This window comes from Ochotona princeps, chromosome 9 (genome assembly GCF_030435755.1).
Source record: "Ochotona princeps isolate mOchPri1 chromosome 9, mOchPri1.hap1, whole genome shotgun sequence".
Lineage (NCBI taxonomy): Eukaryota > Metazoa > Chordata > Mammalia > Lagomorpha > Ochotonidae > Ochotona > Ochotona princeps.
Window position 1 is genome coordinate 34,624,080 of NC_080840.1, and position 19,023 is coordinate 34,643,102.

The 19,023-nt window shown below is 44.6% G+C and overlaps 1 long non-coding RNA gene across 1 annotated transcript in view; it reads left to right on the forward strand.

Annotated features, from left to right (window-relative positions):
* Nucleotides 1-15,905: 15,905 nt before the first annotated feature.
* Nucleotides 15,906-19,023, forward strand: part of LOC131481091 (uncharacterized) — a 66,081-nt gene continuing 62,963 nt past the window's right edge. The window contains exon 1 of the long non-coding RNA XR_009246026.1: nucleotides 15,906-16,057. This is a non-coding gene — a long non-coding RNA (uncharacterized LOC131481091). The remainder of the gene's footprint in view (nucleotides 16,058-19,023) is intronic.

The following is a 19,023-nucleotide window of genomic DNA, read 5'->3' on the forward strand; positions in this document are numbered from 1 at the left end:
CTATATCTGAATCATGATGGTGTTATAAGATGATACCATATAGACATAGATGTCACTGAAGAAATGAAAAAGCAAATAAAAAACCACCTGAGTCAATGAAGAAATTAATAAGAAAAACACCTTTGTTAAGGAATGAAAATAAAAACAAAAAAATACCAAAACCTGTGAGATACAGCAAAAACAATATTAAAAGGGCTATTGAGCTTACATTTTGCATTAAGATTGCCTTATATCAGAAGGAACAAATGATATTTGTCCTTTTGGGACTGAAGAGTTTCACTGAGCATAACAGTCTCTAGTTGGAACAATTTGGTTGCAAATGGTAGAACTTCATTCTTTTTAATGGCTGAGTAGTCTATCACAGAGTAGATATACCATAGTTTCCTTATCCACTCCTCTTTTGATGGGCATCTGGGCTGTTTTTGTCTTTGCTATTGTTGATTGTGCTGCGATAAATATAGGGTTGCAGGTCACTTTCTCATATGCATATTTCATTCCCTTACGATATATTCCCAGAAGTGGGATAGCTGGCTCATACAATAGATCCATTTTCAGTTCTCTTAACACTCTCCATACTGACTTCCATAGTGGTTGTACTAGCCTGCACTCCCACCAGCAGTGAAGGAGGTACCTTTCGCCCCCATCCACACCAGCAGGTGTTGTTAGTGGAGTTCTTAATGTAGGCCAGTCTCACTGGAGTTAGGTGAAACATCAGTGTGGTTTTCAAGCCTCTTTTTAAAAAGATTTATTTATTTTGATTGGAGATTTGTATTAACAGAGAGAAGGAGAGACAGAGAGAAAGATATTCCGTCTGCTAATTCACTCTCCAAGTGGCTGTGACAGCTGGAACTGTGGCTGCAGCGCTGGGCCTGCCTCTTTTTAAAGTTACCCAGCCTCAGATATTTCATTATAGCAAAGAAAATAGACTGACTCTTCATTCTGCCCTAGCTCCTGGGCATCACCAGAGTAGCCTTCTGTTCTGTCTCTAGGGATTTATTTATTCTGGACATTGCCTGTAAATGGACTTAGATGATTTGTGATCTTTAAACAAATCTGGAGTCTTTCAACTGGCGTGATGTTTTGAGGTTCATCAGCAGGTATCAGCGCTTCCTTCCTTAGAGACCAGTTTGCATCCACTCCTCTGTTGGCAGACAGGTATTTGGGTTCTATCCACCAGGTGGCTCTTGTGAGCAGTGCTGCCGCTGTAAACACAGGTGTGCCAGTATCAATTTGAGTCTCCTTTTAAAATTATTTTGGGTGTGTATGCCTGGGAGCCAGATTACTGGGTCATATATTATTTGTTTCACTTTTTGACTTGGTCTTCTTTCTTTTTTTCTTATCCCTCCTCCTGATGATTCTATATCACATAACCCTGCTTGGCAGGTGTGGAAGCTGGAGAGCCTGCAGCAGACAAGGAGTAGGGTCAGGAAGGAGGCAAGGCTGGGACAAGCCCATAGTAATCATTTCTGTCCCTGCCACACTCAGGTGGGACTAGTCTCAAGTTTTAGGAAAAGAGACTGTTTTGCCTGTTGATATGCATCACAGAAATTTCTAACTGTAAGCGATCTTGCAAATTTTTCGATTTGATGAATTCTCACTTTTCTCAGGCCCCCTTGGGGGAAGCCATCTATACCATTGCGCTGACTCAACCACATCAGCTCTGATTTCAATCTGTTTTATGCCTTGGGTTTCTGCTTAAGATTTTACATAAAGAGAAGAGGTTGATGCTTTAAAGATCTATCCTCTGTTTCTCCTCCCCTCTTCTCCTCTCTCCTCCCCTCTCCTCCTCTCTCCCCCTCTCTTCTCTTCTCTTCTCTCCCTTCTTCTCCCCTCCCCTCTCCTCTGTCTCTGGTATTGTTTTCCCTGGACCTTCCTTAAATGTGGGGCCTTTTATCCACTTAGTGAGTGCAACATACTTTGTTCCCTGTTCTAAGGAAAGATAACTTATAGAAAATGAAGGGCGAAGAAGGAGGCCATTCTTGGGTTCTTTGTGTCAGGAGTCTAGGGTTTTGAAAGGGCAGTTCCTGGGTGAATTAGAGACTTGGGAGAAGAGGAAGGATAAAGAAATCTCAGGGCTGAGTACATCCTTACTGGGTTGAGGTTTCCATGGGAGAGTACAGGGGCCAGAGTGGGGGCTGCGTTCTGGTCTGGACATGGCTGCAGTCTCCTTTGGCATAAGTTTGAACTGGAGCTGGGCGCACCAAGCCAGGCTGGATGCCAGCACCATCTGGTGCTCTGGAAAACCTGGGTAGATGTAGGATGGACTAGACTGGGTCTCTGTCCCTACTGAGCCATGAGTGAGCAGTGTCTGGGTACGGATAAGCCTTGGCTGGGCTGAAACATCCAACATCAAGAACTGGAATGGAGTGAAGCCCAGCAATGAGGGCTGATTCATGGAACCACCAGTATGCACAAGATCTAGCATAGGGAGAGGTTCTGATGGAGGAGTTTGGGAAACTCCGCTGTCAGGACACAGTCTACAGGTGAGTGCAAAAAGCACTATAGGGAGCAACCCAGACCAGGCCAGAGGAAGATACCCACCAGCATACATTTGGCATAGGTCAGAGGCAGACCAGGCTGAACCTGTTCACATCACCCACTGGTGAAACCAAGCACTAGAATAGAGTGTGGTCAGGCTGGGTTCAGCCGTGACACAAACCATTGCACATTACGGAATGCCAAGGTGGGGTGAGTCATACCAGATGTGGTTGCAGCGCCTGAACAGCACATGTGAGAACCCGTGGGGTGGAGGGGCAGATCCGACAGGGGGAAAGTGGACTCCCGTGCTGGACAACCACTCCCACTGGAAAGCATGAGTTGGGATGGGGCAGACCAGACCAGACAGGGCTACAACACCTGTGGACCTCAGGTGAGCTAGATCAGCGAAGGGCCAGGTTGAAATGACTGTTCCAACTGGTGCAAGCAAAAATTAGAGTGGGTGAGGGTTGGTTGGGCTTTGCCACAGAATCAGCTGGCAGAGGCTGGCACTGGGAGCTTAATCTGTCAAACTCCAGAACCACCTGGAGAGTGCATGGTCCAGAAGTTGGAGTGGCCTAGTAGGGAGATAATGGGTACCTTCTTCTTGGGTTACCACTCCCACTGGAGAGCAGGAAAACCAGGACAGGAACAGGGGTAGCTAGACAGAGCAGCACCTACAAGTATGTGTGTGGACTGGATAGTAGGTTGGTTGGGTTGAACTAGGCTTCAATGCCCATTGATGTATATGAGAGCTAAATGGGGTGTGGGACAGACTGGACAAGTCTGCGATACATACTGGCAAAGAATGGGAACCAGGGTAGGAGGCAGGTCTGGTGGGGGTTATGGGGAGTCGCACCAACTAGGCTGCAGCTCCCACTGGTTTGCGTGAGGGCCGAGTATGAAGTGGACAGGATCGGGCTGGACTGCAACACCCATCGGTTTGTGTGGAAGACAGGGCTGGAAACAGCACTGACCCAGCAATTGAAATGACCAGCATGTGCATAAGCTGATTGGGGCGACAGACTGTGCCAGACCCTGGACTGGTAAGCACACACAAGAATCAGGTTTGGGATCACCTCAGACGAAGTTTCTTTGGAGATCCCAACTGAATTGCTGATCTCAGAACCCCAACCATGAAGAGACTATGTCAGCCGGTGGACTCTGAATAGGTTTCATTGCGATTTGAACTGCGAGACTGACAGCAATCCAGAACTGATGAACTATCAAAACTGCTTAAGCAGGACCCTCGGAGCGTGTCTCACATCGGGGACCTGGGAGAGGGAGGCTGGGTGGGGCTTTTCCCTTTATTTCTCCCTTGACCCTAGACAGAGGGAAATAATGATAATATTAGTGTGAAAACATTGGTCTTACCCACTTTCCTGTAACTAAGTAAGATTATAAAAAAATAAAGTAAAATGAAAAAAAGAAACATTTTTCAAGTGGCAAAAAAATAACTCTCAGGGCTGAAGGAGAGGGAATAGAGAGAGGAAAGGAAGAGGGAGGGAGGTGGGTCAGAGCTCTGGCAGGGGTGCAGAGTTGGGATGCAGGGGACCGTCAGGCTCCTTCTGTCCCCAACACCTCATGCTTTCTTCACCCCTAGAGTGATTTAAGTGTTGAGTGCCTTCATATTTTATTTTGTTTTCTGCTAAGGCGATTAGCTGAATATCTGGTATGCCAAATGAGCAAAATATGAGGGCCTTTGAATGAAAGTAAACAAGGCTTAAGCAAATCAAATAATCTACAAGAAATCCAGATGGTAATTAAAAGGATGAATCCTGGTGTTTCTAAATGACAAACAGGCCTCTGTATCTTAATTATTAATTGCTAAATTAAATGTAACAGGCTCATATGTTCTCACGTTGTTCTGACTTATTCATCATCAGTGTACTTGAGGGAAACGGAAGACATAAATTCACTACGTATACATTTCTGTACTCAGGAGCAGGTGTGAGAACAGGATGCATGCCACTAGAACAAGGGTACCAGGTTGCTCCTGATAGAATCCTACAGGCTAGGGGAGTGTTGATCCATCTAAGAAATGGTGTCCTTGCCTGGAAGCCCAGAGCGGAAGACACAGTGCCCTTTTATGGAGCACAGTTTATGGGCGACTGGTTGGAAAGACACTTAGGTGGGGCAATGAGACTGGCTCCTGGTGGGTCCGGCACAAGAGTGAGGTTGTGAAGGCTGCACCTTCTGGTGGCCAATCATTTCCCTCCCCAAGAGGAGTGATACCAAAATCCTCTGAATGGATTGGTAAGTTTGGAATTGTAATGGTTGCCATTTTGTGGTGATTCTTTTTACCTCTTCTGGGAAATTATTCTACTGTTCCAGATCTTTCAAGCTCAATAAATTTGACTGGGTTCCCTCCCAAGTTCCTTTTGATGTTGTTTCCATTCTTAATGTAATGACTGTTCTCCAGCTGAAGAGGGTGAAACGCACACGGGTGACCGAAAGTCACTTTCAAATGCTGCTGTAAAGATGTATGCTTAAAGGACAAATTGAGAAAAAGGACACAGCTTCTCCTAATTCCATTCAGAATAAACTTGGTACAATTCTGTGTTCAAGGCATATTTTTGATTAATTTTTTAAAAGAAATGTCTGTGAAAGCCCTCAGGAAACTGTGAAATCCTACACATGTCTAAGGATTATCTGTCATCGAGCTCAGTTACAGGGACAGGGAATCCTCAGAACAAAGGTATGTCATATTTCACTTCCTCATCAAACACCTGTAGTTAGCACATATGAAGACATGCTTAAGAAGCACACAGTGTGGTAGGAGAGAGATGTAAACAAATACCGCATAGGATGAACACTACAATGACTTTTACTAACAAAAGCAAAAATAATCTGAACCCATATGGGAGAGCATTTAAGTAGCTAACAGGAAGTACCTGTGCATTTTCTGGAGCATGATATAATATTTCAACAGATATATATGGAATAGCCCAGTCATAACAGGTGATTGGCTTTTCCATTTCCTTTATCTCAAGCTATAGATGCCCCACTATTTTGTGAACACCAGAATCCATTCCCCTCACCTGCTGCTTTCTGGTAGCCAGTATCTAACCCACCACACTTCCCAGCCCCTAGTAGCATTTTTTTATATTCAAGCTGAGTATACATACACACATACACATGGAAAGTCACATGTGAAAGAGAAAATATGTGACATTTGTATTTCTGTGTTTAGATTATTTAATGATATCTAGTTCTATCCATTTTATTGTAAATGTCAGTATTTCAGTCTTTTTTGATTGATTTAATAATTCAGTGTGTATAGAAACTACCATGCTTCTTTTTTAAAATAAAGACACAGTCAATGTTTATTATATTAAAGAGGATCATTCTGTCTTATAAGTAATAAGAAATTGCATTGCTGTCCTTTGGAAAAATATTCTACAACAGCTATTCCTTTGGTTTCTTCACATATAATTTTCCAATTATTTTTTTTTTTAAGATTTATTCATTTTATTACAGCCAGATATACACAGAGGAGGAGAGACAGAGAGGAAGATCTTCCATCCGATGATTCACTCCCCAAGTGAGCCGCAATGGCCGATGCACGCCGATCTGATGCCGGGAACCTGGAGCCTCTTCTGGGTCTCCCACGTGGGTGCAGGGTCCCAATGCATTGGGCCATCCTTGACTGCTTTCCCAGGCCACAAGCAGGGAGCTGGATGGGAAGTGGAGCTGCCGGGATTAGAACCGGTGCCCATATGGGATTCCGGGGCTTTCAAGGCGAGGACTTTAGCTGCTAGGCCACGCCGCTGGGCCCTTTCCAATTATTTTTAAAGGAAAAATATAAATTTGCAACACCACGAATTTAATTCATGCTGAAAAAAATGAAAAAAAGTCAAACTTCTTGAAGAAAATGATGCTACTGTATGATCTATGAGTCAGTGAAAAATTTAATCAGAAGAAAGTGTTATAAAGAGTTGAAACTGACAAAAAAATCCATGAGATATAATTTCCGCTGATCTTTGTTGGTGAAATGTGTTTCTTGTAGGCAACAATAGATGGGTTTTATTTTTTAATCCAGTCTTCTAATGATTGATGAGTTTAAGCCATTTACATTCAGGGTTAATAAGAATGCTGGTAATGTGGTCCTGTCATTTAGCAATGGTTGTTCATTGATTTAGTCTTCTGTTGTTATTTTACTGGGATGTTCTTCACATTTGTCTTTGGTTTTGGTGGGTGCTATTCCTCTTCTCTGTCAAGAGAACATCTTTTTTTTGTTTGTTTGTTTTTGTTTTTTTGTTTTTTTTTCTTTTAATTATTTATTATTTTACTTCATTAATTACATTGTATTATGTGACACAGTTACATAGGTACTTAGGTTCTCCCCACCCCTCCCCAAACCCTCCCACCATGGTGGATTCCTCCACCTTGTTGCATAACCACAGCTCAAGTTCAGTTGAGATTCCCCCATTGCAAGCGTATACCAAACATAGAGTCCAGCATCTTATTTTTTTTTATTTATTTATTTATTTATTTTTTTAAATATTCATTTATTCATTAATTACATTGCATTACATGACACAATTTCATAGGTACTGGGATTCCCCCCCCTTCACCCCAAACCCTTCCCCCATCAAGTCCAGCATCTTATTGTCCAGTCAAGTTCAACGGCTTCTTAGGTATACCCTCTCTGGTCTGAAGACAGAGCCAGCAGAGTATCATCCCAGTCAATTGAAAGCTCCAACATACCATCAGCAAAAATTTACATCATTATGGAATTAATTGACATAAGTATCATTTGTAGGGCAGGTTTGGAAGAGGCATATTTCTTTTAACTTTTCTTTACTGTGGAAGGATTTTACTTCATTTTCAAAGACAAAAGAAAGCTTTGTTGGGTACGTTATCCTGGGCCGACAATTTTTTTTTCTTTTAGAATCTGGAATATGTCGCTCCATACTTTTCTGGCCTGTAGAGTTTCTCCTGTGAGTTTCATTGGCCTTCCTTTATATGTCAATTGATTTTTTTCATGTTCACATTTAAGGATAGTTAATCCTTATGTCGGATCCCTCAATCCTTATGTCGGATTGAAGAGAGCTTGATGATCATGTGTTGTGGTGAAGATTGCTTTTGGTCAAGCCTGTTGGGAGTTCTGTGCCCCTCCTGGATCTTGTTTCCCAATTATTTCTCTAGATTAGGGAAATGTTCTTTAATATTTCATTCAATACATTTTTAAGCCCAGCTTCTCTTTCTGCACCTTCTGGGACTCGCATAACTCTTATATTTGGCCTTTTAATAGTGTCTTTCAATTCTCAAATACTTTTTTTTAGCCTGATCCAGCTCTACTTCCAGCTTTTTGTTTGTTTCCCTCAGATGACAATAAATATCTTCTAATTTTGAGATTCTTCTGCCTCCTTCATTCTATTTTGGAGTCTCTCCACTGTACTTTTAGTTTGCTCCACTGTATTCTTCATTTCTGATATATCTATTGGCTTTCATTTGATTCATTTCCAGTGTGACATATTGTTTAAATTCCTTGAATGCCTGCTTTACGTGTTTCTTGTTGTTGATAAGAAGTTTTATAACAAGTGTTTTGAATTCTGTGTTCCAATTTTCTTTTTTCTTTTTTTTTTTTAAAGATTTATTTTATTTTTATTACAAAGTCAGATATACTGAGAGGAGGAGAGATAGAGAGGAAGTGGAGCCGCTGGGATTAGAACCAGCGGCCATATGGGATCAAGGCGAGGACTTTAGCCACTAGGCCATGCTGCCGAGCCCTGTATTCCCATTTTCTTGATGTCTTCCTCAGTTAACTCTGAAGTTGGCAAAGGGTTTGCTCCTGTGCAGGAGTCTCTGCTGATATTCTTTGTGCCTTTGTCTCTTCTTTTGCTCTTGGTCATTGTACTTCTGGTTATCAGTCTTCTCCTTGGGGCAGGTTTCTAAGCTCTGTCACCTACAGGTCTTCAGTGCAATATTACTTATTGCAGTTGGTACACGGCTCTTCGTTTGTAGTCACTTGTGCCAGTCCCTCCAGGGAGTTCCAGGTCTGGGTTCTTATGTTAGATTTCTGACATGGTCTCCACAGCTCCAGCTCCTGGCTCACCACTCTCCACCTCCTGTGATACCGTGCTGAGGCTGCTCCTTCGTGTGTACAACCTTTCTCCCACTTCCGGTTGGAGCAGGTCCCACAATTAGGGAGACACCAGGTGTCATATATAGCTAGGTTGTTGTTGGTGGTGATCTTGCCAGAACCTGTTGGCCACTAGGTCTGGGGGCCACACAGACCTATTTTGACCAGTATGATGCCATAGTTGGTATTATTTTCCTGTGAGACCAGTGCAATGCACTGAGCTCATGAGTTGGCTCCTAGCTCAGTGCATGCACAGCTCACTGTTATCCCCCCACAGTCTTAAATTCTTTGCCACACTGTAAGAAATGGCACCTGATGTGCCACTACTAGAGTTCTTGATCTGCTGGGCATCAGGTCTCAGGGCTACCCAGACCTATCTTGGGTGGAATCTGTGGGATGCCACGTTGTTGCAGTTCACTGAACCAGAAATGAGTTCACTCCCAGCTCAGTGCATTTTCAGTACTGTCCACAGCCCTTGCCTCCTTAAGCAAAATGGTGCCCTATATGGCTCAGGCGGGGGGGTGGGGTGGGCAGACTGTTATGTGCAGTCCACCCTGTTCCCACACTGCCAGGCTGGGATCTGCTGTTCTGTCTCTGTTCCTGGTCAAATCAAACAGACCAGCAGGACTGGCAGTTCTTTGTCTGGGTTTACCTCCCAAGTTCCCAGTGAAAGTCCCTTCCCACCTGGTTGCTGGTGGAGTTCCAGCTGCTGGTGGAGTTCAGATGGCCATTACCTGAATGCCGCTGGAGTATCAGTCACTGCAACATCACACCATTGTGTCCACTGCTTTCCTGTGTCTGTCAGTCTCCAGGTACCCCTCTGCTGTTGTTCTCTCGAATTTCCTGGAATGTACCCTCTTTGCTTCACACTGACTAATATTTTTCTGTCTGTTTAAACGTGTCCTTACCCTATTCCACCATCTTGATTCTCTACCATGTTTCTTCATCTGTTCATGCACTGAAGGACACCTAGGATGAGTCCATATCTTGAGTATACTGAACATTGTGCAATGAATATGGGAGCACAGGTACCTCTTTCATATGCTGATGATACTTCCTTTGGATATATTTTTAGAAGCAAGGTAGCTGGGTCACATGGTAGATACATTTTTAGTTTTCTTCATTAATCTCCAACTGTTCTTCGTAACAGTTGTACTAATCTTCACTTCCTTAACTTCTCTTTTATTTCCATTTTGCCACTAACTTTTTGAAACAACCTTTTACAATTTGGGAAGACAAGCCATCCAAAGAAATGAATCCCATTAGTAACAATTGCAAATGTATATAAGATGAAAAAAAATGTACTCGTGGGCCTGGTGTGAGGGTTCAGTGGCTAAATCCTTGCCTTGCATGTAGCAGGCTTCCATATGCATGCTGGTTTGTATCCCGGCTGCTCCACTTTCCTTCAAGCTCTTAACTTGTGGCCTGGGACAGCAGCAGAGAATGGCCCAATGCCTTGGGACTCTGCACTTGCATGGAAGATCCAGCAGAGGCCTAGCCTGTCTCACAGGTTCACTATATATTTCCAAATGAATTAATAGAAGCAAAAAAAAAAAAAAAAAAAAAAGCGGGGGGGGGGGTGTTAAACAGGTCAAGAGTCCTTTGAAGGATGAAAGATTGAACTTGGTGGAAAGGAGATGTCAAGGTCTAGTTTAAGTTGAAATCCTTATAAATGAGAACTGCCTGAATAGTTGGGAAACCTGAACTTACCCAAAGTATCTCTCTTTCTCTCTCTCTGTTAAAAAAAAAAAATATTTTGAGGAGGTACAGGGATAGAGAGAGGTGAGGAAGTGCGGTTAGGGACTTAGATCCAGGTGCTGTGATACGGGATGAAGATTTATTTTTTCCTAAAGATTAACTTATTTTTATTGGAAAGTCATATTTACAAAGAGAAGGAGAGACAGAAAGATCTTAAATTCACTTGCTCACTGCTCAAGTGGCCATAACGGCCAGCCAGAGCTGAGCTGATCTGAAGCCAGGAGTTTTCTTCATGTCTCCCACATGGGTGCAGGGTCCCAAGGCTTTGGGACATCCTCTACTGCTTTCCCAGGCCACGAGCAAGGAACTAAAAGGAAAGTGGAGCACCCATATGGGATCTCAGTGCATGCAAGGTGAGGACTTTAGCCACTAGGCTATCACACCAGGCCCTGGGATGAGGATTTCTTAACCACTAGGCTAGACAGCTGGCCCTTTTCCTACTTTGTGAGCACATTAAAACTTGTCTCCTGTGAAATCTTTTTTACATTAAGCTCTAGAGTAAGAGATGTTAACCACTCCTCTCTGCCATCTCTTATACTTCAGCTGAGAGCCTGGACGCAAGCTTGAAGCTGCTGCTTGGACCGTGTGGTGCCATTGTTAACAACTGCTTGTGATGCTGCCATCCCCTGTGAGTGCAGGTTCAAGTTCCAAGTGTTCTTCCAATCCAGTTGTCTGTTAGTGCAGCTAGGAAGGCAGTAGAAGATGCCCAAATGCTTGGACTCCTGACACCCGTATGAGAGATAAGGATGGAGTTCCAGGCTGCTGTTCTTAGGGAGTGAATTGGCGGATGGAAATTCTCTCTTTCCATATCTGTTTCTCAGTGTGACCCTTGATAATAAACAAGCCTTGAAAAAAATAAAAACAAAAATAAGCTGCTCATCTCAGGCTAAGGCTGCGTGGGCCTGGAGCTAGTCTGAGAACAGAGCCAGTGAAGCCAGTGAGCTGCTCGGGTCCCTGCTGGTTGGAGCTGGAAGGAAGTTTCATTTCTAGCAGGAGGGCTGCCTAGAGGGAGGAGTGGGCTGCAGTGGGGGCATTGGGCTGTGTCTGTGAGCAGATTTTGCTCTCCTTCCTGGGGTGACGGAGGTACATAATAGCTTGTTTCATTGTTGGGGAGAGTTGGGGAAGGCTAGTTTACACTGCTCAAGCGAAAAACATTCAGCCGTCCTACATACTAGCTCACATACTCTTTTTTTTTTTTTATCTCACATCACAAGCTTACCAGTGTGCACGAGAAATTACAATTTCCAGTGTGAAAGTGTTATTTATTCCTATGTCACTCATTCCCCTTCTGGTTTACAGATACTCATCCACAGTCCCTTGTGCCAAGCCCATGGGGGCCATAATGCATTCTGGAATTCAGATTATATGGGGCTTCGGAGAGAGAGACCGTGTGCATGTGACACATAACACAAAGCCTGCAGAACAGCTTGGGAGACACACCCTTGAACAAATGCCACAACCGCCTTTGCTGCAGAGGGCAATTGCTCACTCAGCAGGGCTGGCAAAGATTGTGGGGAGCCTCATGCACTTCAGAGGCTGTTGGGCCATCATGTGGATTTCGATGAGAAATTTGATAAAAGAAGAAAGGGGTTTCTGAGCTTACTGGATTTCAGAAATGTGAATGAGACTCTGTGGGCCTGTCCTCAGGTTTTGATCAAGTGCTGCTTTCCTAGGTTTTGTTACCCATGTGTGGTTACCCATGCTCCCTGCATGGTAGCCCATGGTTCTTGCAGGACAGACTTGTGTGTGCCTCACGTGGGGCCTCAGAGCACTACCTTGCCAATAACAGGCGTTGAGCTTTTGCTAATTGAACAGTTTTTTTTTGAGAAAAAAGTTATGCCATCAGATTTTAAAAAAATAGTCGATGAAGCCAAACTCCAGAAGTTCAGGGGTGTTGGGGAGTGTGTGTGACTGTAGTTCTTTGTTCATGCCTTTCCTGTGTGTTTACACACAAGGTGAGTGATGATTTGTAAATACGCTCAGACTTCAGAAGGAAAGGAAGCTGGGGTGGGTCTAAAGCTGTCTTCTTTGGCAGGAGACAATTTGCTCCCTTCCTCTGCCTCCTAGGTAGAATGGGCATTTTGACAAAGCATGGAGACGTTTTTGGCCATCGCAGCTGGGGCAAATAACTGCATGGCACCTGCAGGGCAGAAACCAACAATGGTGCCAAATAAGGCACAGGACAGTCCCTCTCTCCCCGCTCCAAGACCAGCCGTTAAGACCCAGCCAGTGGGCTGAAAGTCTCAACAGCAGGAACCAGAATGGGTTGAAGAGCGGTGCTGGCCGAAGGACCTGCTGGTATGCGTGAAGCCTGACACCAGGAAGGGGTCTGATGGAGGAATCTGAACAGTTCCTCTGACAGGACACTGACCCTACAAATAAACGCAGGAAGCATGGAGGTAAACAACTCAGAAGAGGCTTTGGAAAGTGACCCACTGGCATACATTTGGCTCGGGTTGGGGGCAGACCAGGCTGAGTCAGTTCACGTCATCCACTGGCAAATCCGAGCGCTGGAACTGTGTGGGGGCCTGGCCAGGTTTGGTTGCGATAAAAACTGTACAAAACACAAAATGCCAAGGTGAAATGGCCTGTGCCAGTAGGGAATGCAGCACCCAACCAGCACACCTCCCACTGGTTTAGGTGAGGGACGAGTGTGTGATGGGCAGAGCCGGGAAGAGCTGCAATACTCATTGGTTCCAATGGAGGTCGGAGCTCAGAATAGAACCAACCCAGGAGTTACAACCACCAGCTGATCGGAGTGATGGACTGTGGCGGGCACTGTGCTTACTAGTAGTACATGTAGGAGCCTGGACTGGGAACGCCTCAAAGTTTCTTTGGGGATTCCCCTGAACAAAATGGAGGAATCAAAACATTAACCAAGAAAACATAGAAGATGGAGTAGATCAATCAACCACCTCAGCTATATGTTTGCAGCGAAAAACTGGACAAGGGGAAACTCTAAGATGGACTATGTCAATCAGTGGACTCTGCACCAGTCTCATCGTACCTGGATTGTTGCTGATGCTGATGATATGTTGGAGCTTCTGATTGATCGAGGTGATGCTCTGCTGGCTCTGTCTTCAAACCTGAGAGGGCCTCCATAAGAGGCTGTTGAACTTGACTGGACAGTGGGATGCTGGACTCTATGGTGTGAGCTTGTAATTACGGAATCCCAACAGAACTTGAGCTGTGGTTATGCATCAAGGTGAAGGAATTCACCATGGGGGAAGGGTTTGGAGTGAAGGGGGGAGAATCCCAGTACCTATGAAATTGTGTCATGTAATACAATGTAATTAATGAATAAATGAATAGAAAAAAAAAAGACCCAGCCAGTGTTGTAAGCCCATGATGCTGAGGCTGAGTTTAGCCAAATTCAGAAAACACTCTAATGGGGACCTTGAGTTGGCTGATACAGCTACTTGCTTTCTGTATGAGTTGGAGCTAACACATCACCCTACTGCAATACACCCTGAAGGTGCATCATATACTCCTGTGGTCTGCACATCTTACACATCAAGCTAAACTCTGCCCTGCCACTGGGTGTGTTGGGTGATCATTTGCAGTCCTCACCCGAGGGTGACTGAGCAGGGAAGTGAACCAATGAACGTCTCTATCTGATGCTGCAAGAAAGTGAAAACTCAGTCAAAGTAACCCAGTGAATGTCTTTAAGATCAGAAGGATGAATTTGTGTTTCTTAATTCTTTTGCCAGGCTTGAAACACAAACTCTTGCCTTTGGTAACTCCTGAATGACCAGCAGAGGGCAGACTGTGCCTATGTAAAGGAAACACCCAGCTTGGACCCTACCTCCAAGTATGCTCCGCGCTAGCGAGTGCAAGAGGCAGCTGGTGGGTCTGTTGCCTCTCCTGGTCATTTTTTCTACTTCCATGGTATTACTGACCATGATTATAGCTGTTTTACTTTCTCAAAATTTTGTGTCTGGGAAGAATCTATTTGTCTCTCTTTTTTTTTTTGGTGACAACTATTTTGAGGTGATTTGAAAATCTTGAAAAAATTATTTTCCTAATTAAAACTAATACGTACTTGTTAAAGAAATTTTGAAAAAAAATAATGTAACACAAACCTGTTTTAAAAAACTGCCCAGAGATGACCACTTCTGTGATTTTTTTTTTGGTGACCTTTTTATTCCAATATTGTCCCTATGAAAACTTCTGAAATGTATGTGTAGCAAAGGTTTTTATGGGGTCTCTGACACAATGAGAAATGTGTAAGTATGCTGTCTGTTCTGGTCTGTATGTCTTTGCTCCAAGATGAAGTGCAAGTTTTTCCTAATCTCTGCAAATCCAAATCCTAGATAATCTTGGAGGTCAACTCAAATATTTTCTTGATTCTTCCTAGGAAGAATGGATCTGTGTTTGTACCTGTTGGGGTTACTGTATCCATGACTCTTTTATGGCAATTTCTATCTTCTGCCATGTATATTTATGTACAATTGAATTTTCCTACTACGTGTAGATATTGAATGTAGGAGTTTCACTTTATCTTCCTAAATTGGGTCAACATGAGGTTTATCACATAGTAAATATTCAGAAGTAATTATGAAAAGGAAGGAAAAAATGGAGGAAGAATAGAAGAGGGAGAGAAGGCAGAAGAGAGGTCAATAAAGAGGGATGAAGGAAGAAAATTATTTCATAGCTTACAACATTTTGAAGACAGGAAGTTTATTCTTCCAGGTTCACAGAGAAACTCTGGAGAATCCCATGGCTGGCTCACCTACATAATGACACTTGGTGGGATGTTCTCAGTTAGGAAGATTCAGGATTTGGGTATTGCTGCCAGGTAACTGCATCCTCTACGATGACATGTTGAAGTTGTAACCTCCAGGACAAGTGACTACCATGTTATTTGGAAATAGGGCATTTTCAGATGTAATAAAATGGGCCAGACTGGATTAGAAAAGGCCCCAAGCCCATGTCTGGGATGCTTTTAAAACATGTGGTATTTGCTCAGACAGGTAGCTGCAGAAGGAAGACGGAGGCAGGAACTGGGGTGGTACAACTGTAAGCCAAGGATGTCTGGAGCTGCTGGCAGTCAGCAGAAGCTGAGGAGGCAAGGAATGAATCTTTTCTGGAACATTCACAGAGAGGACAGTCCTGATGTTGATTTTAGGACTGTAAGGGAAGGCTTTTTTTTTTTTTTTTTTTTTTTTTGTGGTCATTTGTTGTAACAGCCCAAGGAAATTAAAGCACTCCGGGTAGAAGGCTCAGCTTCAGCAGGCCCACCTGGGGGAAAGGAGGAGCCGTCTGAGGGATGTTTGGAAGGAAGTCAAAATTCCAAGGAAATGAAGGGAGTTCTTGGTGAAGGTCAGACAGAAGGGAATTGTTTAACGAGTTCAGAGATTACTTTAAATTGTTTCTTTGCCAAACGCTAGCACAAAAATAGCCTTATTTTGCCATCATTTATTTTGAAGGTTTTAGTCCTTCCCGAAGGTCTTTGCAAAAATGTTGAAAAGGTTTAACCTTCTGATTTCTCTTGTGTCATCAGCGGAGTCTTTTCAAATGCAGGTAGGGGTGCCAGCACTGTCATCTCATGAGGAAAGCTGAACATGATGGTAACCACCAAGATCAAACCCTGAGACTGGGATAAGGATTCAAGGTGCTGCAACCATTCATTTACCCATCACCATCAAGAGGTCAAGAAGATCTTACAGGATTCCAAAGATCAATTTATACTGGGAAAATACTGCTCAGGGAAGGGAGCAGAGCTTCTTCTCTGAGGTAAGACCAGATGCCTTCTCCCACTCCCATGGCCCTAAGACAGAGAGAAGGGAAAAATCGGTTTTCAGGGTAAAACAGCTGTCATCACCACTCCCAAAAATAGGAAAAATAATTCCCTGACCCCTAGATGCTTTCTTCAGCTTCTCCTAGGAGTCTTTAATGTGCTTCTTGTTTTGCATAAGACAGTGATGAAGATGATGGTGACAGGAATGGATAATTATCACGACAGCAAACATTGTTTCTGAAAGAATTCTGGCTTGGTTGGGCAACTCCTCTGTCAGAATGCAGTTCTGGCAGGTAAGCACAAAAACCAAAACAGGGAGCTGCCCAGAGCAGTCCAGGTTATGGTACCCATCAGCATTCATTTGACTCAGGTCTGGGGCGAGCCAGGCTGGGCCAGTTCATATCACCCACTGGCAGATTCAAGAATCAGAATAGTGTGTGGGTTGTGCTGGGTTGGGCTGCAATACCAGCCAATTCACATGAGGGCTGGGCTTGGGGGATGGCTGGCCTGGGCTAGGATATGACCCCCACCAGCGAGAGCAGGAATTAGGGATGTGCCGGGCTAGGCTAGGCTACATCATCCACTGGCAAATGCCAAGTTAAGGCAGGCCATGCCACACTGGCTGCAGCACCCAACCAAAACATGAGAGACCCAGGGGAGAAGGGAGTAAACCCGATAGGAGGATTGCAGGGGGCTCCTCTGATGGGCCATAACTCCCACTGGTGAGTGTGAGAGATGGGCTCAAGAGCAGACCAGGCCAGGCAGGGCTACAACACCTGTTGGCCTGCATGTGTGCTGGATTGGGAGAAAGCCAAGCTGGGTTGACTGTACCTACTGGTGCATGCATAAGCCAGAGTGGGTGTGGGTTGGTTGGGCTTTACTGTAGCATCAGCTGGCAAATGCTGGCACTAGGGACAAATTCTGTCAAGCTAGACTGCAGAACCACCTGGAGAGTACAAGATCTGGGAATGGAAGTGGACCTAGTAGGGAAACAGTGGGCATCTCCCTCTTGGGTTGCCACTCCAGCGGGTGAGCATGAGAATGCACACTAGGGATAGGCATGGCTAGACAGAGAGTGGCACTTGCCCCACACCAGTGAGGGTGGAATATTGGGGCTGGTTGGGTTGAACTAGGCTTCAATGCCCATTGACATGTACAAGAGCTGAATGGGAATGTAGGGCAGACTAGACCAGTCTGCTGTACATACTGGCAAGCACGGACACCAGGGCAGTGGGCGGACCTAATGGGGGTTATTGCCGGTCGCTCCAACTAGGTGGCTGCTCCCACTTGCGTACATGAAGACTGAGAGTGTAGTGGGCAGGATCAGGTTGGACTCCAACACCCATTGGTTTGTGTAGAAGACAGGGCTGGAGACAGAAATGACCTAGTAATTGCAACCACCAGTGTATGCATAGGCTAATTTGGGCAACAGACTGCGCCAGACCCTGTATTGGCAAGCACACACAAGAATCAGGTCTGGAATCACCTCAACTGAGGTTTCTTTGGGGATCTCTCCAACTGAACCACTGGACTCAGAACTCCAACCATGGAGAGAATCGCAGGATCTGTAATATGGCCGAGGAGTGCATGTATCAGAGCTGAGCCTCCTTAGTGGCTTAGATGGAGCAGTGGACAGCATATCCAGATGGATATGGCAGTATATTGGAGCCTGCCAAGGACACCTGGTACCATAACAGAGCATGGAGGATGGAATAAATCAATCAACTACTCCAGCCAAGTGTTGGCAGTTAATATATGGGCAAATGGAAAGTCTAAGGTGGACTATGTCAGCCAGTGAGTCTGGAGAGATTTCATTGTGCTTGGGATGGCAAGATTGACAGCAATTCAGAACTGTTGTACTAGCAAAACACTTGAGTGGGACCCTTGTATGTCCCACAACGGGGACCCTAGGATGGCATCAGGTGGCTGTCCCTATCCCAGGGTACGGAAGTGGTTAGGAGCCTGAGTGTGGCTTCTCCCCTTTATCTCCCTCCCTAGATAGAGGAAGGAGAAAAGAGATGTGGAAATAATGGTTTCACCCACTTTCTTCTAGCCCTTGACTCTTCGCACCCTAATCAACTATGTAAAAATCATCACAAATAAAATTAAAATAATTTTGGCCTGGGCACTCAGCATCATTGGACACACAGTATCCACTCCATGCAAGTTTGCTGAGTGAAAGGAGGAGTGGGGTTCGAACTTTCAGCAGAGAGCTCTTGATCACTCTCATAACTGGACTTGTCTGGAATTTTTCAGAGGAGCATCTGTGAATGAGGAAAGCTCCAGGGAGTATGACAGTGCTTGACCACTGTTTACGTTCCTGATTCCTTTTCCTGCTTATTTGTTAAATGTTTCTTTCTCAAATGGCCACGACGGCCAGAACTGAGCTGATCAGAAGCCAGGAGTCAGGAGTTTCTTCTGGGTCTCCCACATGGGTGCAGGGTCCCAAGGCCTTGGGTCATTCTCCACTGCTTTCCCAGGCCATAGCATGGAGCTGGATGCAAAGCGGAACAGCTGGGACACAAATCAGCACTCAAATGGGATGTTGGTGCTTAGAGGTGGAGGGTTAGCCAATTGAGCCATGGCACCAGTCCCAAACAGAGAAAACCTATCCTGTGTTGCACCTGCTTACAAGTTCTGATGTGTCCCATCTTGCCTTTAGGCTGAGAGTAAATCTGCTTGAAGAGCATGTGAAGCCCTTTGTGAGTCAGGTTTATTCTACTTCTCAACATCCTTTCCTGCCGCTTTTCTCTTTTCATCTAATGCTGTACTCCAGTTACATCAAATGACCCTCCTTTCTGCAATGTTCTGTGTAATTGCTGCCTCTATGCTTTTGCCCACGTTGCTAAGTTTGCTCGAGAAACACCTGTTCATCTCTCAAGGCATTCCAGATCTCCATAAATAATCACACTCTCCCCTTTGACCACATTCCTCTTTGTAACTGTCTCCGTTTTAGCATGAC